We start from the raw sequence: 23,155 nt of genomic DNA on the forward strand, positions 1-23,155 counted from the left end.
CCTCCAGTGGAGCTGGAAATGCCAGCCGTAAAGACCTTACATGCGACAATTAGACAAGTGTTTAAGGAGGCCACGGAACACTTAATAAACGCCAAAGAAAGACATTAAGAATTTGCAAACAGACATCGAAAAGAATCCCCAACCTACCAAGTTGGAGACACTGTTTGGTTAGCCTCAAAATACATCCCAATGAAAGGACCTCAGACTTTTCGCCCAAGATACATAGGCCCATACACCATAGAGTCAATCATTAAACCGGTGGCAGTAAAGTTAACCTTGCCGAAAAGAATGCAAATTCACCCGGTATTCCATGTGTCACTTCTAAAACCAGTTCTTCCTGGCACCCGTTTACAAGCACCCCCGCTACCTGTAATCATAGATGGAGAACTAGAATATGAGGTCAAGAACATACTGGATTCAAAGTTCGTGAAGTCCAAGCTGTATTATCTAGTTGAATGGAAATGGTATGGCCCGCAAGATACATCCTGGGAACCGAGTGAGCACGTCCACGCTTCTCGACTTGTAAAAAGATTCCATCGTGCGCATCCAACTAAACCCAGACCAGAGGGTTCCACCTTAGGGGGGGCATTGGGGGGGAGTACTGTCATGATTCCAATAGCGATCACCTCTCAAATACACAACTCACATAGAAAAACCCCTCCAACCTCCCTTGGGGCACATAGAGTGTCACTGGACATTCCAAAATGGAGAACTATAAAACCGCGCAGTTGGTCTAGGGCATGGCATTCTTGGAACACTAACATGGAGGAACTTTATTCCAAAGGAACCAAGAAAGCAGTCTAGTTGCTGGGTGTGGCTGGCTATATAAGCCACACCCAGATAGAATTCTGTGCTTAGCGTTATTTTGCTCAGAGGCAACGGCACGCTTACCGCAGCTCCGAGGCAGCATTAGCAAGAGTTGGACTCTCGCTGCTCTTCACGTCCCGTGCACGCCCAGAATCCTGTCAAGGCTACTACTTTCCTGACTGGAGCCTCGGTTTATCCACGGCATCTCCAGGTGCTCCTTTGCTCCCGCAGAACGCCTGCACTTCTGCAGCTCCTCCAGGCACTCTGAGCGCACATGAGTCTCCGGCCCCTCTTCAGCTGCTCATGGTGCTCTGGCGCTTCCACGAACCGTCGGCTCCTGCTCCCGCAGCGCCGGCCCCTCACCATCTGCTTCTGGCGCTCCGGCGCTTCCACGAACCATCGGCTCCTGCTCCCGTGACGCCGACTCCTGTCCCACAGTGATTTCTGCTCCACGCCCAGCATACACGGCTCCGGCAACTCCCCGCCTGCTGGAACCTGCAGAAGACAAACAAAGCCACACGCGTAACACACACACCGAAGTACAAGGACATTATACAGAGCATTACATTGGGGGAAAACTTCAACAAGAACATACTGAAGGAAACCCTCAGAGACAGCTATAAGGCAGGTGCCACAATCAAGATTTACCAGCCCAAGCAAGTCACACCCAATCAGGGATTAAAGCATGCAAGGGATTGAACTAGTTAAAGAATGCTTCAGCGCCATCAGTGAATTAACTGCTGGACAAAGCGCCCCTGCTGAGAAAAAGAGAAAAGCAGGACAGAGAGCCCACCAATTAATCAACCAAGGTGAGCGAACACACAGTGCATACACAGTGGTAGGTTGCAGAGGGGTGGCTGGGAGTGTTAGCACAGACCCTAAGTACTTACCACTACCTATGTTCAATTCCTGATTTAGAAACAGCCATCCAGTCATCCGAAGAAGCGGCCCAAGAACCGGTCTTGCACAGAGAATCCTGATACTTCTGCAGAGCTAAGGTGAGCGTGACACCCGGCCCGATAGACTTTCCTCCCAAGGCTTTGCCTGTTCCCGCTAAATACGTCTAGCGGTGTGTGTGTAATTCTCCTCTGCTCGAGGAGTACAAGCCAAGTTTTTGCCCTCAAGGGAGTTTGTTTCTCGTTGCAGTTTTCCTTGATTACTTTCCCCGGATGTCCGGAGAAGTCAGTCAACCTTTCAAGCATGCTGAGTTCCAGGCCTCAATTTTGAAGGGATGGTGGTCACAGTATCCCTTCACAGCCTTTCAATTACTGAGCGCGATGTTTTTCCAAGGTCCCTGCCCCTAGTAATCCCCCCCAAACTCTCCCCGCCACCCCTCTTCGTGTGGATTGCATAATAAAGTTACACCTCTGGGAGGAACACCTGACGGTTTCTGTTGTTTCCCTTTAGCAGGAGTTCTTGTTCATGACCAGTGCAGAGCTTGCACTCAACATTTTGCCTCCCATCTGTTTGCTTTTCTCTTCCCCAATTTCCTGATATTTCACTAGGTTAGCAGAGCCGCTGCGGGCTCACCTCAGGTCCTAAGAGGTCCGGATGATATACTTATTTTGGTCAAGTACTCTGTTTCCAGTCTCCAGTGGAGTTAGTAGGGCCCCTTCTACAGTGAGGGGGGTTTGGTTATAGGTGCAAGAGTTTATATTAGAACAGTGTAAGGTGCCCAATTTCTGTGCTTCAAGGTGGACCCCAGGCTTTGCATCCTTCTCCTTCTGGTTTGCAGGTTTTTTCCTAGATAAGTAGAAGAAGCTTTTTTCTCCTCCTTTAGGAAGGGAGGATCACCCTCAGAAGGATAGAGAGGACCGGGAGTGGTGTTCATCTTCCATCCAAGTTATTCTGGCCCTCTCTATCACAGGGCGTTACAACACCTCAGCATTATCATCCCCACAAGACTCTGTCCGTGCAATTACTCGAGGGCAGGGAGACACCTCGTTATTGATTGAGTTGTTTAGCTGCCTGCATGGCAGATAGACTTTTTTGGTTCCCTCAGGAGATTGTCTGGAATAATTATGCCAGCACAAGTGTGCTGGGGGTGCCAGGATAGTTCAGATGTTCTCAGGCGGAGGTTAATCCTCCTCCAGTAAGCAACTTCACATTAACTGCTTAGTGCTCAGTTTTTCTTTGCAGTCTAGAGTCTTCCTCAAGACTATGGATTTTAGTGTGTCCTACTTTGGTTGGTCTATTGTTTCCTCTAGAGGATATATCAACCATGGGGGAGGGAATAAGGTCCAAGTTCCTAACAGTTAGCAGGGGAGTTCAAGTATCGCTTTGAGGGACAGGTTTATGTAAATAGCTCCCTATTGTCATGGTAGCAGAGTACTTGTTCAAGGGCTCAGGATGACGGCAATGCTTTCGTCTGTTGTTTCCCCTTATTTGACCTTTTCAGGTGAATGTGTTTTTTTCCAACTTCTGGAGTTGGGGGTGTACAGGGTGGGTCTCTCTCTCCTCCCGAGGCTTCTCTCTGACTCGTCAGGTCCCTCCAAATGGTCATTAACGGTCTCCATCTTTATGGCTGGGCGCATTTAGCTCTTCCTGGTGTTTTCAAGGATTTCACTGGAATATCTCTTTGTCATTAGTGTTCCCTGGTTGGACTCTTCCTATTCAGGATACTGTTTAGCAGCTAGCTGCTGGGTTTCAGGTGTGTGGCTCAACTCTTCCATCCCACTTCTGCCTCCAGAAGACGTAATACTTTCTGGTATTTTGGTTTAGAAAGGTTTACTGGTACACAGGTGTCATATGACTAGGGGCAATTGTGTCGTTAAGGGCAGGCCACAGGGTAGACACTTCTGGGTGCACAGGGCCCTCAAGTATATTTACATGTAAGGTCCACCTAGGATAGGTTTTGTCCTATGACATGTTAATAAAGTGTTCTCCTCCCTTTTTTCTCCTGCTTTGGCCTTCTAATGATGATTTGTCTCAATGTTCCCCAGGTTAGCCATGTGATATGTCTTGTTTTTGCAGGGCATGACCTGTCCTCCATGTTGGATTGGGGAGCTCCCCTTACATTGACTGTGAACTGGATTTAGTTCTGTTATTTAAACTTTTTTGTTTGTAAAAGTTTTTTTTTGCTGCTGTGGTTTCAGAAGTAAAGATTGTAATGCATAATACTCGCCTCCTGTCTTTAATAGAATCTAAACCCCCTCTCACGTTAGTGCGGGGGATTAGTCATTATTGGCGACTTCTATAACGAACGCTGCGGCGTCTCCATCACGCATACTGGAACAACGGGATAACAAGGTACTTTCCTATAGGGTTCGCATTATTAACTACAATAACTACAATTGCCAGCCATTCTGTGCTATTTTGTGCCGAACCCCTCTTTCCACCCACAAACAACATGATGATGGTGCCTTTTGCTGAATAATTTTTCAACCCCTTTACACCATTACTCTGCTTCCTCCAACAGAGCTTTACACTGCCCAGGGACAACAGCCCTCTATTTATAAGGGCATGCAAGCTCCACCCAACCAGCAGTAACGCCCTCCTACTAGCCCATAGAGGCGCATCAGCAGCCCCAGCACCTCTACAGAAACTGTAGAGGCCAAAGGGGGCTCACATAAGGACAGTGTTGCTCACTCTCGCAATAGACGACCTTCTCATCTTCCATTGAAGCTATACCCATCCACCTAGAGCCTTCCCTCAAGGCCCCTCTTTTTGTCCCCTTTTCTATAAACTTTTACCACAATTTATACGTGTGTTCTTCCCTTAGAGAGACACAATCCAAGGCCCGGAAGAAGGTGCCCTTACCTGTAGCCGAAACGTCCATGGACCCAGCTTTTTCCTTGCTGAAGAGTCCACAACACACCTAGTTATTGCTACCCTGACGTAGACCCAGGATTGGTCTCTTTTGCCTGCAGTTCGACCTATTTTAGGTCCCAGATGAGGACACATATATGGACTCAGTACAGTTGTTGCACTAATTCTCTTTCCTTCTCTGTTCATATATGTTTGACAATTGGGATAATATGTTCTTTGTAGTATGTTCTATATTGTCAAGGGTTTTGACCCATGTTGAATCAATAGACTGGGTAGCTGTGGGGATGACCTGTCGCCGCCCATTATTCTATCCCAGAACAAACTAAATCAATAGACTGGGTGGATGTGGGGATGAGCTATCGCCGCGCACATTCACGCCAGAATAGGAGAACTGCGCAGTTGGCACGAGACCACTCCAAAGATACAACCTTCTTGTGGGGGGTTCCACATCACCACTCTACTGTAAGGATGCCATCAAAACAATGTAAAGCAAGGGTCCTATGCTATCAAGCAAAAGACCACTCTATTGAAATGCAGTAATTCAAGACAACTCAAAAATGGATGCAGTACCGACAAATTCCCCAAGGTGGCGCTAGCGGTCTAAACTCTGACAGGGAAACTGTATTTAGGAGTTGCAAAAGGGGCAGGGACTTCAAAGCTTGTTGGTTAATTGGAAACCTTAGCCACCTGCTGTTCCCAGAGGCCAAGAGGCTGGGAAACCTTAACACCTCAGAGATTCCCACACCAGGAGGCAGGATATCACATGACCCTGTTGATTGATTGAGGAGAGACTTCCAGGCAGCCTGCTGGAGCCCACACAAAAGGCTCTTTCTGTTGAATGGGGAATGTTAATATTGAGTGTTTCCTGTCAACAGCCCTCTGCCAGCAAGGAGAGACATGTGATCACTGACCCACCCAGACTTCTGGAGGCGGACCCGAACACTTGGGGAGTTGAATTACAACAAATATATAGTTTATAGAAACAGTGATAATTTATTGTAACCAAATGACAGGAATGTACAACTTTGAGAGTCTTAGTTTGAAAAATGCCCTCACGATTTGAGTCCAAACTCCAATTTGTACCATGTTCTGGGGCAAAACCCCGCTAATTATGATTATTGTAGACAATGTGTTTAAGCTAGAGACATGGAAAGTTACTGGGATATATGTGGAAGGGAAATGTACCTTTGTATAATTTCTGATGAAAAAACAATGTTGCAAAACCCACTAAAATCGAAAATAAGTTGCCATTTTTGAATGCAAGCTCCTAGAAACGCCAGAGTCGGGACAGGGACTATCTTTAGTAATATATGATGTGTGTATGTGATGTCAAACAACTGTGTACCTGGGAAATATGTATTTGGATCAGGAATAGATTTGTGTGCACATTGACCAGGGGAGTGTCATTTCTGCAGGTCATAAAAATGACATCACAAATCAGGGACCAAAGAATCTATTGACCTATCAAATCAAGTGAGGGGCAGGCTTAGGGATGCTAGCCTCTCCACCCACTTTTTAAAACACATAAAAAGAGACTGCTGGGACAGGTAGGGACATTCAATTCCATTTTCTGCGGGACGCTCTGCCGGGAGACTCCAGACTTCACATCCATCAATCTCCAAAGACCAGAACTTTACTTCAGAACTTAAAGCAAGGGCCTAAACCCACAAACTGAGAACTCTTCTCAGCAGGCCTCAGCATCCTTAAAATCATTTGCAAACTATTCCACAGCCAGGCGAGCTGTTTGAATTCTTTGCCAAGAACAATTGCCAGAGACCAGACCAGAGATCCAGAGAGACCCAGACCGCTGTGAGCAGAACCGGTGCCTGATTGACCCGCCGAGCAGAGAGAACCGAAGTCCAGTCCAGTAGACCAGATCCGTGACGAGGCCCATTCATTTCAGAATTAGGAGTGAGTATCCGCCAGAACTGTGCAGAACCCAATCTCTTAGTTAAAATAATGTAATTCAAGCTATTTTAACCTAATTAGAACAGCCTCCTAGAAATCGTGTCATCTGTCATTTCTAAAGTTGCACAACTGTCACCTGTCAATTCTGCAGCTGCAAGCTGTCACCTGTCATTTTGAGTTTTACTGTAAATCCGAAAATCTACCTTTATTAAATCATCCGTATCTCCGGAACCGTTTGTGCTAGGAACGAGATTTAACTTTCATCTGAACCGACTTCCTACTCCCTATACTTGTTCCGTAATCGCGAGACACGCACTTGTGAAATTTACCGCGATTTGCGATTTGGCCCGATTTCTTCATCTGTAGAAATCAGCAGCTTTTTGCTTCTCTTTGCTAAAATTCGTTTGCAATCTGCTAATCATTCATAGAGTATTGTTAAAGTGAGCCTGAACTAATATAAAGTAGCCATCACCTACCATGAACCTCTAGAGGGAATTAAAAGCAATTTTAGCACCTTTTCACTTCCTTGCAAACCACATTAAAGTAATTCGCCTGTGTTTAAAACTCATCCCTGTTTTCCCTAAGCTTGCTGGGAGAACTGGAACTGTGTATTGCATTATAAAGTGTGATTTGTTGGGATTCTTGAAGACTGTGTGCTCTCCTTCCATTTCTTGTATTGCATAGGGGGGGAGTGAATTGTCAAAATAAAAAGTGATCATATTACCTTTTGCTAAAATCATAACAAGTTATTTCTGTACTGCATTTTATTCCACCTTGCGTTTCCTTGAACCATATAAAGCATTCTTTCCCACCTTATTCTTCTGTTCCTATTCATAAGTTACCTCTTGCTGACTACTGCTCATATTCACAAGTGTAATATCCATTATCAATTTATCTATAGAAGTGTTATATATATATATATATATATATATATATTGTTTACATTTTCAAATAAACCTGTTAATTTGCAAAACAAACCTACTTCTTGGCTCAGTGGGGTCAGGGGGATTCTAAGAGGGGGGTGTTATACAAGGGTTGTCATCCAGAGTACTGAACTGGACATAAAAATACATCAATAAGGGTTTTTCTCAGCATCCCAGACTAGGCATTGACTTAGCTGTAGTGTTGATTGAATATCGCTTACAAAAGTGGGGGCTCGGAGCCGGGATATTCTGGGTTAGATTTACCACTTGTGCAGATTAATACAGTGTGCCAGCTGACCAGATACACATATCCGGTTAGATAACCACGCTGTTTTACACTGTGAACGCATCCCTCAAAGGAACGCTCCAAGGAAACGGTCTGTTTTGCAAAATAAAATACAAACTTCTGTAAGTCAGGAAGGAACTCAAATTCCAGAATGACGACCTTGGTAGATATGAAAATAGCCAGAGAGCACTTCTTACATAAGCTATTTGTGAGAGGTGAGTGGACTCATCAGGACCAAACGGTCTGGTTGCAGGCAATCGCGCAACAGGTCACTGAAACAGGGTCAGATATATGAAGAGATCAGGGTCCATTACATGTGGCCCTGAGTGAATTATACATGGCTCCTAAAGCTAAAGATGAACACGAAAAGATGGTTAGGATAGCGGCATATTTGTATCTATATATGGGAGCCATGCAGGACAAATGTGCTGAAGGCCAAGATCTGGCAAGTAGGCAACAGATGGCGTTAGAAAAGGCCCAATCTGACCTGGTCTCTTCTGAGCAGAGGCTGCAGAGGAGCCATGAGTCAGAAAATGATAGTAGGCAGTATATCATTAAAATAAAAGAGGACATGGATATACTGCAACAGGAAAAGACAGACCAGGATACCAGAATTCTGGCTTTGCAGAAGGAGCACCAAGACAGTTTGGACTCCTTACTGCAGAGCCAGAAAAAGCTGCAGCAACAGATCAATTTCAACAGGGCATGCACAGAGCAGGTAGCCACCCTGCAAATCCAACTAGACAGAGAGAAAGAGGAAAGCAATAAATTGATTTTGAAAGACCTGGATACCCAGGCAGAGTTTGATGAAGAACGCCAGAAAGCTGGTGCCTTTCAAAGGTAGAGGGATGACCTGGCGTCACAAATGCAGGCTCTTGGTCAGGAAAGGGATACCTTAGGCCAGGAAGTCTGCCATTTAAAAAGAAAAATTGAAGAAAATCACTTGGCCCTCCAGGGGCTGGGTGACCTCCAAAAAGAGCATCAGGGCTTGCTAGATCACACCAGGAGGGTGGAGGAGGCTCTGGCAAGAAAGGAGCAGGCCAGTAGGGATGGGACTGAGGAGGTAACCCTCCTGCAGCAGAGACTGGCCCAGTACTCCAGGACCAATCTGGAGGCACAGAGAGAAAATGAGGCTCTCTGTCAGCACAATGATAGGCTCCAGCAACAGGTAGCGATGCAGGAGAGACTGATAGAGTCTAGTAAGGCCTTAACTGAGGAACTGAAAGCGCAGGCTCTTGCATTGCAACAGGAAGCAGGGGCGGATAGAGACGAGGTTCGCTGGGAAAGGGAAACGCCTGAGCATAACCTCAGGAGCCCTGGTACCAGAGGCCTTCATCTCTCCCAGTCCCTGGACTCTGCCACCCCCATGCGCCCTCGCGCACATGAGCCCAGGGCCACGGGGATGGCAGATTACTATCCAGCTAGAAGTATGGGGCTCATAGGCCAGTACCTCCCAGGAATGGATGGGCGGGCATCCGGGTATGGGCACCCAAGCACAGTGCAATTTAGTGGGGAACCCCAGGAGAGTAGGCCCACTAAGGGCATCCTGAAAACCTCTGCCCAGTTAGGTCAGTGGGGGGGATACCCAGCAAATCCTGGTAGCAAGGAGGGATCTGAAGACTCCTCTGAGCATCACACGACACAGGAGACCAGGTCCCCACATTCTGCCAGCCATTCCCAGGCTCGCAGAATCCGGGAAAACCTGGAAGATCAGACGGGCACCTCTGGGAGCAGCGCTTCTGAGTCGGAGGATGAATGGACCAGGGTTACCCGAACCAAGAAGGCCAATAAGGCAAAAAGGGCCTTGCTTAAGGACCCATTGAAACAAATAAAGGCAATAAGGAGTGTCATCACGCCTTATCATAAGAACGCCAAGTATTCTGTTTGGGAACACTTGGAGCTCTATGAGCAAATGATGGAGACTTTCCATTTGAAGGACAGCCAAAGCTGTATTCAATATGTAAAGTGGACCTTCTCACCAGAATACTCCAGTTTCTTTGCGGGGCTGGAGGATCAAAACCATTCAAGGTGGTCCACATACAGGGCGGCCATCTTGAAACATTTTTCTGTGCACAGAAATCCTCAAGAGGCTCGCAAGGCAGCATACAATTTGCAATGTGGGGAGGATCAGGCCCCACAAGAGTTTGTGCAAGAATTAAAGCGTGCTTTTGTGCAGACCACCAGAAGGGTGCTCACGGATAGCAGAGAATTTATCAATACGTTTTTCCATGCCTTACCCAAATACATAATGACCCAGCTCGTGAGAGATTTTCATGAGAAAAGATCTTTAGACTGGGTCATTGAACAGGCTACCTGGATCTATGAGGTGCAGAAGCCCATCGAAAATAAAAATAATGCGCCGAAAAACCCCAAAACCAACAGCACCCCTGCTGCTGCCAAGGTGGCAGAGGTAAAGGTTGCCCCCGTTTTAGATTTGGAGATGAGGGGGCCTAAAAACCTGCCTGCACCAAATAATTCACAGCCCAGAAGGCCCTCGGGCCAGTCACAGACAGGGAGTCGAGGAGGTAGTCCCACAAATGGGGTCCCCCGCTCCCCTGACTATGTAAGTCCCCGCTACAAGGGAAACCGACCAATCCTGGGTTATGTGTGGACTCCTCCAGCCCAAGGGGGGGGGATCCAGCCAAGCACCTGACCCGGGGAACTTCCCTCCTAACTTCCCACAGGAGGGCAGAAATCCCCCAAACACTGGGCAGAACTTTTCTCCCAGGTATCCACCCAATTTCCAACCCCAAAACCATCCATCCTTCTTTCCCCAATTCCCTGAGCCCAGACCGCCTAATCCGGGAGAGGGGAGGCCAAGGGTGGAGGGGTACCCAAATCTTCCCAACCAGGGGTACTACCAGAGAAGGGAAAGCTACCCTTCCCGGGATCAGCCCAGGGGAGAAAATAGAGCCCAGTATCAGCCTGAGCAGGTTTCACAACTTGAGCGCCAGGTCCAAAATATGGCACGAGATCTGGGTCACATACTGAGGGCTCAACAGAACCCTCAGATGAGCATGCCACCGCAGAATGCCCCAAACTCTGGACCTGGTGCTCCAGAACAATGACGGGGGCAGCACCCCGGTAACCCACCGGTTCCCAGGGAGGAGGCACAAGGGGAAGGGGGGTGTAAAGCCTTGGAGGAAGCTTCCTTCCCAACTTGTAAACAGCCCCTGGAAAACCAGGAACCGGAAACAAAATCTCCTGCCCCTGAAAGCCTGCCTCCCAAGGAGCAGAGGGGGGGTAGGAGAAACAAAGGACCCAAACAGACCCACTTTGTGGAGGAGGTACAGGTCTTCCAATTTGAGGGAGAGGGATCCTCAGTAGATCCTGGGAAAAGGATCTTCTCCTTCAGAGATGGGGGGACTCCTCCCAAGGACAAATGGGTCCCCAGGGATGCCAATTCAGACTGGGGAGATGTGGAGACTGAGCTACCGCCGCCCATCATCTCATCCCAGAACCGACAATACCAAAATCCCAAGGGTCAAACCCATCCTGATGACTGCCTCCAAAAAGTGGGGGGCGGCCCAGAACCCGAAACCATTTCCAGTTGCCAACTTTTTCTTTCAGATTTCCCAGGCTCTCCACAGAATTCTGCCCAAATCTCTTCGCTAGCAATGTCCAAAACCAGAAAGTTAGCCCACCAGTTGTCCAAAAATGTGCATTATCTGTGCCCCCTTGAGGAGAAGGAGGGAAGATATTATGCCCCGGTACAAGTACAGGGGCAGGGTACAATTTTGGCACTGGTGGACACTGGATCCCAAGCTACCCTTCTGTCCAAAAGGGCCTTTGATTAACTAAATGCAGGACGGGGGGATAATTACCGTATTCCTCTCACCTCTCTTCCTGGACAACTGCAGAACTTTGACGGGAAGGAAATTCCTGTCGAGGGGACTGCAGATTTGGACATCAAAATTGGGCGACACAAGGTGAAACACCTGGTCATAGTAGTGACTCCAGAGGGCATCCCTTGTTTACTAGGGAATGACCTCCTAAGAAGGTTGTCACCCCTAATAGATTGCGTAAACAAGGTCCTCTGGACCCAGACTAGTCGACCAATAAAATTAAAACAGAGTGTCAACCATGTTAGTTTAAATGGCAACTGCCACATGGTTGAACAAAAATCTGACCAAGTAGAATTTCACTTCCAGAACAACCACATTCCAGACGTGACAGTAATAGCAGTAGGACAACAGACTGGTGATGGGGGGGTCCTCTCTATTTTTGAAAATCAACCTTCCTTCCAGTTTAAGGTGGTATTCCACACTGGAAGGAAACACCCTGAAATTCTTTACTAATCCACAATCAGAAACTCCCACTCGTATAGTCCAGAAGGATGTGAAATCAGCTCAGAGCCTGGCTGATATTCAGCAAATTGGAGAGCAGTTGTTCATCCCTGTTCAGTTAAATGATGGGGAGGACTCTGTTCTCGCTCCAGTGTGTGTGAACAACGGTAAGAGCTTCATCAGCGAAGCCATGTTCCGCCAACTCCCAAAAGATCCAGCCATTCCCACATTCAAACTGATAGACAAATGGGAAATGGACCTGGAAGCACCTAATTCCAAACATCTCCTGCCAAGCAGGTGTATGCTCAAAATCTCCATTGGCAACAAGAGCATAGTCCATAATTGTTGGGTCGTGCGAGACGTCACTGCTGCCTTTTACTTAGGCAGTGACATTCTCAATCACTTTGCCATTAGTTTGGACGTAATAAACTTCAAAGCTTGGTCCCGATTAGCGGATAATCCCATGGGCTTTGATGATCCAGAAAAAGCATTTAGGTCAGCTCAATTGCTACCTTATGCAGTTGAAATTCAGCTTAAAGAGGAAGTCACCATCCCGGAAAGGACCCGACAATTCTCCATGGAAGTGAAAGTTAAAAGAGGACAAAAATTGAAAAACCCTGATGCTTATATTCATCTAAATGCTTCTCTCCAACAGCAAGGGTTGGGGGTAAACCCAACACCATTAGTCAACATAGAACATGACACCATTCCAATAGAGGTGGATAACAGCGACTTAAAGAGTATTACTCTAGCCGCAGGCACCATTATTGGAATGGCGGTTGATGACCAACATTTCTCCATTGATTTAGGAAATGAACTGTTAGGACCGATCCCCAAGGACTGTTTTGACAGTGACAGTGAATACAACACAACACCAGACAGGATTTTCACCCGGCACGGGGGTAACTTCCTGGTGTACACTTCTTGCCCTTATGGTAAGGAAGATGTGACTTGTGACTTCGGGAGGGATGAGGTGATTTTCCAGGTTCATGAGTGCTGCCTTTCCCACCTGAAGCCTCCAGTCCAAATCAGCACTCTGACCAGGGACTTCTCCACCCAGCTGGAGGAGGCCGCTGAGATAGCAAAACCAGAAGTCTTTCCAGGCTTCAGGCAGATGGTGGAAGAGAGAGTCAACCTAGCTGATGCCTGTGTGACTCTGGAACAGAAGCAAAAGTTGAAACAAGTTTTCTTGGATTTCCAAGATCTCTTTGCGGTAGACTCATATGACTGTGGTCGCACCGACATCCACACCACAACAATTCCCACGGACCCTGGAATGACTCCAGTGTTTGTGAAGCAATATTGTTTGCCTCTCGCATCCATGGAGTCCCTTACTGAAATAATTAAGAACCTTGAGTCCCGGGGAATAATCAGTCCAGTACACAGCACCTTCAATAATCCGGTGCTGGGAATATTGAAGCCAAACGGCCAGTGGAGACTCTGTGCCGACCTTAGGGAGCTCAACAAACGGGTCCATACTTCCCGATGGCCTCTGCCCTACATTGACCAAGGGCTGGCCCAGATTCAAGGGTCACAAGTATTCACTGCAATAGACCTGACCAATGGATACTGGACCGTGCCTGTCAGTAGGGAGGACCAATACAAACTGGCTTTTACCTTTGGGGGCCAGCAGTACACCTGGGCCCGGACTCCCTTCGGATACCTCAACTCCGGCAATGAATTCAACATTTTCTTACATAAGGCCATGCCCGACCTGGGTGCGAGGGGTAACCTGGCTTATGTAGATGATGTCCTCATCAAAAGTTCATCTGTGGAGGATCACATAGCGGAGATCCGTTATGTTCTGACACAGTTGAGGGCCGCCGGAGCAAAACTTTCCTTTCAGAAAGCACAGTAGTGTAGAACCCGTGTTAATTTCTTGGGGCATGATATTACTCCTCAGGGTCTCTGTCCCCAAGAAAAGAAAGTGGAAGCACTTCAGAAACTGAAGGATCCCACAACTCTGCGGAACTAAGGAGCCTCCTTGGACTGACTAATTACAGCAGAAAGTTCATTGAAGGCTACGCAGAGATCACTAGACCCCTGATTCATCTCTTGAAGGGGGGGGTCAAGTGGGAATGGGGTCCAGAACAATCCGAGGCAGTAAGACAACTCAAAAGAAGCCTCTCACAAGCGCCTTGCCTAGCTTACCCTGTCAGAAACAAGGAGTTCTTCCTGGAGACAGGGTTCTCTAATACGTGCTTGACGGCAGTATTATACCAAAAGCATGACAAGGTCAATAAAGTAATCTCCTATGCGAGCAAAACTTTATCCTCTGTGGAGGAAAAATTCAACGATTGTGAGAAGGCACTCCTGGCAAAGGTGTGGGCATTGAAGAATTACCGCCCGTTTATCCAGGGGGAACACATCATAGGGCCTCATTACACGGATGGCGGAGAACCATGGCGCTATTAGCGCCATGGTTCATGCCGGTAAAATACCGGCACCGCCTTGGCGGAAAGGGGAATTACCGCCAGATTCCAAGGTTGGCGGGGCGGTAATTCCCCCTTCCACCATTGCCCTTCCCCATTCCCATTTTTGCCCCATAGGGCTCATTGGGAATGGGGAAGGTGCTAATTACGGTACCGCAAATTGCGGTACCGTAATTAGCTCCCTGGGTCCCTTTGCGGGTTGGTTTTTAACGCCTGTAAAAAGCAGGCGTTAAATCCCCCAACCCGCAAAGGGACCTTGTAGTAAGGCGGTAAGGATTTACCGGTACCAGTATTTTACCGGTACTGGTAAATCCTTACCGCCATCCGTGTAATGAGGCCCATAGTGGAGACTCCACACCAGCCTCTGCAATATCTCCAAAGTGACAGAATCCGGGCCGAAAATGTGAGTAATTCCCGAATTACTTCCTGGATTCTGTCACTGCAAGGCTTTCCTGTGGAGGTCAGATATGGCCAAAACAAGAAGAGTCCCCTCGCGCAAGGTCTGGCTCACTTGCATGATTGTGCCAGAGAAAACTGTCTCGAGGACGAAAGTCTAAAAATCAAGGACAACATGGAGGCATACCTTAATTCCTCACACAAAGTCTTTGAAGAAGACAAGTGTGAGGGAATGTCCACTATCTATGTGGATGGATGCTCTTACCATGTTGACAACAACGGGGAGAAAGAACTGGTGGCCGGCATAGGGAATGCATGGGTGAATGAGTCCCCAGAACCCTCTGCTGGATACAAAATTGGTCCCCGAATTAGTCAGGTGGCAGAGTTGATGGCTGTGCATCAGGCCATCCTCACTGCCGTCCAACATCAACTCCACGAACTAGTCATAATCACAGATTCGGATTATGTACGGAACGGGTTCGTGGAGCACCTGGTTAATTGGAAAACCAGAGGCATGTTATGTGCTAATAACAAACCCTTGAAACATGGGAAGTTAATCCAAAACATTGATGATCTGGTCACATCGAATGGGATGACCATCTACTGGAAAAAGATCAAGGGTCATTCCAAAGTAGAGGGACCAGACAAAACTGGAAATGACTTAGCTGATCAGCTGGCCAAAACCGGGGCCATCCAAGGAGATCTAATAGAAATAGAGTCCCTGTTGGGGGAAATCCAGGTCACTGCTATCACTAGGTCCCAGATAAATGCTCACAATGATCTTTCAACTGCACAATGGAGTAAGGAGACCCCTGATGCTGATTTAATTACAGCTCAGAAGGGGGATCCAATTATTGGTAAGTTTTACCAACACCTTGAGGACCCTGAGAACTTTCCCCTGACGGATACCGATTACATTGGGAAAGAGGACCTAAGAGTGTTGATGAAATGCCCAAAAATTTTCCGAATCCAAGACGGTTTGCTGGTAAGGAAATCCAAAGCTGGCCACGATCAGTGGGTGGTTCCTACCTCATTCCGAAGCCTGATGTTAAGTCACGCCCATGATGCGGCCACCGCCGGTCATAGGGGGTTTCACACAACACTGGAAATCTTAGGAGAGGTTGCATACTGGCCACACATGGGGCAGGACCTCGACCAATACTTGAAGGGGTGTATTGTGTGTGCACAATTTCAGCCATCATCCCTCACACACCGTGCGCCTCTCCAAAAGAGGGGGATGACACTGCCATGGTCAGATTTGCAAATCGACTTTGTAGGCCCTGTAATTCGCTCGTCTAGAGGAAACAAGTACATGTTGACCGTTACATGCTTGTTTACCAAGTGGGTGGAATGTCTCCCGGCCCCAAACTGCAAGGCAGAAACAGCAGCTGCCCTGATGATTAACCACATTTTTTCCCGTTTTGGTCTACCTCAAAGGATTGAGTCAGACAGGGGTAGCCACTTCACCAATGAAGTAATGACAAAGATGTGGGAGATACTGGGGGTCAAAAGGAAGCTACATATTGCTTACAGGCCAGCTTCTTCTGGAGCAGTAGAGAGATACAACCAAACCATTGTGAGCATATTAAAAAAATTTGTGGCGGATTCTGGGCCAAGTTGGGATATCCGATTACCTCTGGTCCTAATGGCCATCAGATCTACCCCTTCATCTGCATCCAAAATGTCACCATTTGAGTTGATGACGGGGCACAAGATGGTGCTTCCCCAGCATTTGCTCTACAGGACCCAAGAGCAGACACTGATAAATGCCTCCACAACTCATGAGTATGTGGAGAATTTAAGGAAACACCTTCAGCATGCTTTTGCCTATGCTCAGCGGAATCTAGAAAGATCAGCTGATAGCATGAAAACCCACTACGACCTGAAGATCACCAGGAAGGAATATACTGTGGGGGACCAGGTCTATCTATACAATTTCCAAAGGAACCAGGCCAAACAGCGAACATTTTTGCCTACATGGAAGGGACCGTTTGAAATTATAGACAAGATCTCCCCTGTAGCGTACAAGATCCGCATCCCCAAAGGCAGTTCGGCAGAGGGGGAAGACAAGTGGGTACATATAAATCAGCTAAAGTGTTGCCATCCCAGGCACACTCTGCAACAACTGGAGGAGGCCTCTGCAATACCAGAGGGGACCGCTCCAGAGTAATTTAATTCCAACCCTAAAATATCCCACATATAGTCTCTAAAAATATTATGATTTGGAAAAAAAAATGTCTTATAATTGTATCTTATTTTTGTTAAAATAAGAACGCAATGTTTTGACTATAAAATGTATATGCCACCCCACTATATCAATGGTGGGGAAGAAATGTCTACGAATAGGTATTGCCGCTTTCCTTTGTCGTCCTAGGAGAAAGAAAACCTGGAGACTGGCCAAGGAGGACGATCCGGGGACCGGGAGCAGAGACCTGAGGGGCCCGGGGTACCGCCCAATATCCCTGTCAGGACCGGCAAAGAGAACCGATCGATCCAACTGGGTGGAGGACAAGATGCTGAACTGTGCCATCTACAGAATTGGAAGAAGATAATGCGGACATACCAGCGCAAGGGCTCAAAACCTCCTTTGCACCTGACTTCCCCTCGACTTGAATCAAAGCGCAGTCGGGCGGGGGGATTTGTCAAGGATTTTGACCCATGTTGAATCAATAGACTGGGTAGATGTGGGGATGAGCTGTCGCCGCCCATTATTCTATCCCAGAACAAACTAAATCAATAGACTGGGCGGATGTGGGGATGAGCTATCGCCGCCCACATTCACGCCAGAATAGGAGAACTGCGCAGTTGGCACGAGACCACTCCAAAGATACAACCTTCTTGTGGGGGGTTCCACATCACCACTCTACTGTAAGGATGCCATCAAAACAATGTTAAGCAAGGGTCCTATACTATCAAGCAAAAGACCACTCTATTGAAATGCAGTAATTCAAGACAACTCAAAAATGGATGCAGTACCGACAAATTCCCCAAGGTGGCGCTAGCGGTCTAAACTCTGACAGGGAAACTGTATTTAGGAGTTGCAAGAGGGGCAGGGACTTCAAAGCTTGTTGGTTAATTGGAAACCTTAGCCACCTGCTGTTCCCAGAGGCCAAGAGGCTGGGAAACCTTAACACCTCAGAGATTCCCACACCAGGAGGCAGGATATAACATGACCCTGTTGATTTATTGAGGAGAGACTTCCAGGCAGCCTGCTGGAGCCCACACAAAAGGCTCTTTCTGTTGAATGGGGTATGTTCATTTTGAGTATTTCCTGTCAACAGCCCTCTGCCAGCAAGGAGAGACATGTGATCACTGACCCACCCAGACTTCTGGAGGCGGACCCAAACACTTGGGGAGTTGAATTGTAACAAATATATAGTTTATAGAAACAGTGATAATTTATTGTAACCAAATGACAGGAATGTACAACTTTGAGAGTCTTAGTTTGAAAAATGCCCTCACGATTTGAGTCCAAACTCCAATTTGTACCATGTTCTGGGGCAAAACCACGCTAATTATGATTATTGTAGACAATGTGTTTAAGCTAGAGACATGGAAAGTTACTGGGATATATGTGGAAGGGAAATGTACCTTTGTATAATTTTTGATGAAAAACCAATGGTGCAAAACCCACTAAAATCGAAAATAAGTTGCCATTTTTGAATGCAAGCTCCTAGAAACGCCAGAGTCGGGACAGGGACTATCTTTAGTAATATATGATGTGTGTATGTGATGTCAAACAACTGTGTACCTGGGAAATATGTATTTGGATCAGGAATAGATTTGTGTGCACATTGACCAGGGGAGTGTCATTTCTGCAGGTCATAAAAATGACATCACTCTGACACACTACCCCTTCCCGAATCAGGGACCAAAGAATCTATTGACCTATCAAATCAAGAGAGGGGCAGGCTTAGGGATGCTAGCCTCTCCACCCACTTTTTAAAACACATAAAAAGAGACTGCTGGGACAGGTAGGGACATTCAATTCCATTTTCTGCGGGACGCTCTGCCGGGAGACTCCAGACTTCACATCCATCAATCTCCAAAGACCAGAACTTTACTTCAGAACTTAAAGCAAGGGCCTAAACCCACAAACTGAGAACTCTTCTCAGCAGGCCTCAGCATCCTTAAAATCATTTGCAAACTATTCCACAGCCGGGCGAGCTGTTTGAATTCTTTGCCAAGAACAATTGCCAGAGACCAGACCAGAGATCCAGAGAGACCCAGACCGCTGTGAGCAGAACCGGTGCCTGATTGACCCGCCGAGCAGAGAGAACCGAAGTCCAGTCCAGTTGACCAGATCCGTGACGAGGCCCATTCATTTCAAAATTAGGAGTGAGCATCCACCAGAACTGTGCAGAACCCAATCTCTTAGTTAAAATAATCTAATTCAAGCTATTTTAACCTAATTAGAACAGCCTCCTAGAAATCGTGTCATCTGTCATTTTTAAAGCTGCACAACTGTCACCTGTCAATTCTGCAGCTGCACGCTGTCACCTGTCATTTTGAGTTTTACTGTAAATCCGAAAATCTACCTTTATTAAATCATCCGTATCTCCGGAACCGTTTGTGCTAGGAACGAGATTTAACTTTCATCTGAAAGCTCCCTATTCTTGTTCCGTAATCGCGAGACACGCAGTCGCGAAATTTACCGCGATTTGCGATTTGGCCCGATTTCTTCATCTGTAGAAATCAGCAGCTTTTTGCTTCTCTTTGCTAAAATTTGTTTGCAATCTGCTAATCATTCATAGAGTATTGTTAAAGTGAGCCTGAACTAATATAAAGTAGCCATCACCTACCCTGAACCTCTAGAGGGAATTAAAAGCAATTTTAGCACCTTTTCACTTCCTTGCAAACCACATTAAAGTAATTCGTCTGTGTTTAAAACTCATCCCTGTTTTCCCTAAGCTTGCTGGGAGAACTGGAACTGTGTATTGCATTATAAAGTGTGATTTGTTGGGATTCTTGAAGACTGTGTGCTCTCCTTCCATTTCTTGTATTGCATAGGGGGCGAGTGAATTGTCAAAAGAAAAAGTGATCATATTACCTTTTGCTAAAATCATAACAAGTTATTTCTGTGCTGCATTTTATTCCACCTTGCGTTTCCTTGAACCATATAAAGCATTCTTTCCCACCTTATTCTTCTGTGCCTATTCATAAGTTACCTCTTGCTGACTACTGCTCATATTCACAAGTGTAATATCCATTATCAATTTATCTATAGAAGTGTGATATATATATATATATATTGTTTAAATTTTCAAATAAACCTGTTAATTTGCAAAACAAACCTACTTCTTGGCTCAGTGGGGTCAGGGGTGTTATACAAGGGTTGTCATCCAGTGCACTGAACTGGACATAAAAATACATCAATAAGGGTTTTCCTCAGCATCCCAGACTAGGCATTGACTTAGCTGTAGTGTTGATTGAATATTGCTTACAATATTTGCAACAATGCACAGGAATACCGCCTTTGGAATTAATTGACGGTATCTGCACTTTGCACTGTGCATTTTTTGTTACACTTTTGTTTGGTGTTTTTTTGTATGCATATGTTATGTTCAGCACATGTGAAAATGCTAAGAAAGAAATAAATAATTAGCATTGCAATGTCTGTTTATATGCAATTAGCAAAAACATGAAGAAAAATAATGATAGAGCCAATTAAAGAGGGCTATCTTGATATATACAAGATGTAGCTTCATTCATTTGTACAATGACTTTGGGAACCTAGAAATAGGCCTTGGATGGGTTCAAGGGGCAGATTAACCCTAGCCAACATTTTTTTATATAATCAATACATACATTAACCATGGTTTGTTCAAATCAATAAGTGGCAGGACACCTTTTTGTTTCATATATTTTCAGCCCTTAGTCCTTTCACATAGGGCCGTCCCTCCAGTTACTTTCAACTTTACAGGAGGCCATTAAGATGGTATGGTCTTTGTGAAAGTTATTGAATGGGTTTTCCCGCCTCCTGACCTGCTCACCCACCCCGCCCCCCCACCATGTGATCCTCCCGCAGAACTCCACCCCCTGGTACAGGATCAGGGAGCGTCTGCCTTTTCATGGCCGCATGAGAAGGGTCACAGGCTAGGTTTTCTGGGGGAATCATCTCTGATTACTCCCACATTCCATGAACCCTCTGGGGGTGGGGAGGCTGATGTGTGTTTGTGCTAGTTACACCATCCATGCAGGATGCAGACGTAGGGGTCCTTGGGGATGTGGTCGGTACAAAATCATCATCTGTGTCAATATCAACCATGCTGACCGTAGGTTACGTTTCTCCTGGGGCCAGACAACACTGCTGTGAACTGAGGCAGGGGAAGTGTACCACCTCTCAGGACACCCACCAACCTCACAAGCACCCCTTTTGGGGCCACTAGCTGGGAACAAGAAGGCCGGGATGGGTTGTGGACCAAGGGAAGCTTCACACAATCTGCTACCTTCTTTCACTGCTGCACTCCCACAAGGCCACATGGGAACAGCCGAATGATTGCCGCCTCCCAGTGCCTTTTCCCCCAGCGATGCCAGGCCGCTGGGGGAAAAGTGACAGGGCAGTTTGTCCACTCCATCCGTGATGTGCAAGTCAGGTCATGCAGCTGCTGGTAGTGAAATGTGTAGGCATGGAGGTGATCTATCCATGAATAGGCCTATATATCGAATCCACATCATCTTGCATTGTGTACAAACATGGGTGACACAGTACACGCTGCACCGGCACGTTCCCACATGGATAGGCACTGCACGTGGCATTCCTGTAGGCTGGAGTTCGGGGTGGGCAGGAGTGTGTTAGGTGCCATGCATTCCTGTACGTATCTGCCATGGTCTGCCTACATCAAGGAACAACACACTGACCTTGGACTTTCCAGCTATGTTGAAAAGGTGAACCTTCCAGCCATCACCTTTCTGCTTTGCTAAAGTCACCCCGAGTGGGACGGGTATGCCCAGACGTGGGTCCCGAGTCTGTAATGGCTTGGCAGGCTGAAAAACGATGGTCTGGAGGGTTGCCCAGAGCTTTGCCCGTGGTTATGATTTATTCAAAACCTTCCAGCCATCACCTTTCTGCTTTGCGAAAAGGTGAATGGGGCCTTATTTCCTGCAACCTTGTGGGATGAAAGGTTCATCTGCAACAATGAAGGACACACTGTTTAATTGCGGCCTACCTGAACTGATTAGTGGAGAGGTAGTTGTACAGTAAATGACTCGTCAAAATGTGTGTGGGGAGGCATGAGTCCTTTGTTGGATGACTATATATATATGGGCGCCATGTGCTGTCCTGCCAGTATTTTGCACTGAAAGAGTCTGGAAGGGGTGTACCTTGGACATCAGGCTGCTCCTCTTGTGGGGTACATTTGCCCGCTCCAACAGAAACCCCCCTACAACAAAAACCACATTTCCACATTTCACCCAAAAGCAGCTGTGCTTTCTTTCGCTGGCACAGGGGTGGCAAGCTTTAAACAATGCCACCATAAAGAATTGCTGCAATTGTTTCTTTCATCTAAATCCAGTAGAAAATGACCTATGCTCAGAAGGGCATCACCTTTTCTGTTCTGTCTTGCTAAATACTAAAGCTGCACGCATGGCACCCAAAACGGCCTTGCAATTTACTCTTGATTTCATTTTTCACAAAGTTGTGCCCTTCATGGAAACCCCTACGGGCATGTTTTATTCCTGCTGAGTAGCAAGAAGTGCATTCCCAGAGCAGCTGATGTACTGGGCAATCACTTGAAAGGCAAAGGATTCGGATTTCTACTGAAACACGGCTTGACTTTACTTTTGGAAACATATTAACCCATGCAAAGTACTTCAAAAGAAGCTCTCTCTCGCTCTCTTGTTATATGTCAGAGCTATAAAAAGCCTTCAGAAAGCGAATGCGAAGAAAACCGTATTTTGAAATGAACATTAAAAAAATGATGAACCCCTGTAATCCTGCTATTGTAAAGCAGTGAAATGACATTTTGAAAACTAGATGGGAAATAATACTGCTGCAAAGACATATGTATATTGTGCTCTGTGTTTTTCCCCCAAAGAAAAAAGAACTTCAACAGCCTGGCTGAGGGTCAGGCATTCCTGTTAGACCAGTTTGGTTTAAAGGCCAATGTCGCACCTCCCCGTGAACTGATACTGCCAGGGAAGGGGCCTTGTTCTATGGACCTCAAAAGTGTGATAATTACAGGTTGCCTCAGACTGGCTGGCAGAAATGCTCCCAAGGACAAAGGAAAAGTCCTGCCCTGTGTTTGCCTCAGAAGTGGGAGTTCCTCTGCATTCAAACTGGAGGACTTCAAAGGGGGGAGTCATGGCAACCCCTGTGCAAGCTCACCAAGGGAAGACAACTGGCTGTGG

The sequence above is a fragment of the Ambystoma mexicanum genome, chromosome 4p (genome assembly GCF_040938575.1).
Source record: "Ambystoma mexicanum isolate Mex_15411 chromosome 4p, UKY_AmexF1_1, whole genome shotgun sequence".
In the NCBI taxonomy this organism is placed as follows: Eukaryota; Metazoa; Chordata; class Amphibia; order Caudata; family Ambystomatidae; genus Ambystoma; species Ambystoma mexicanum.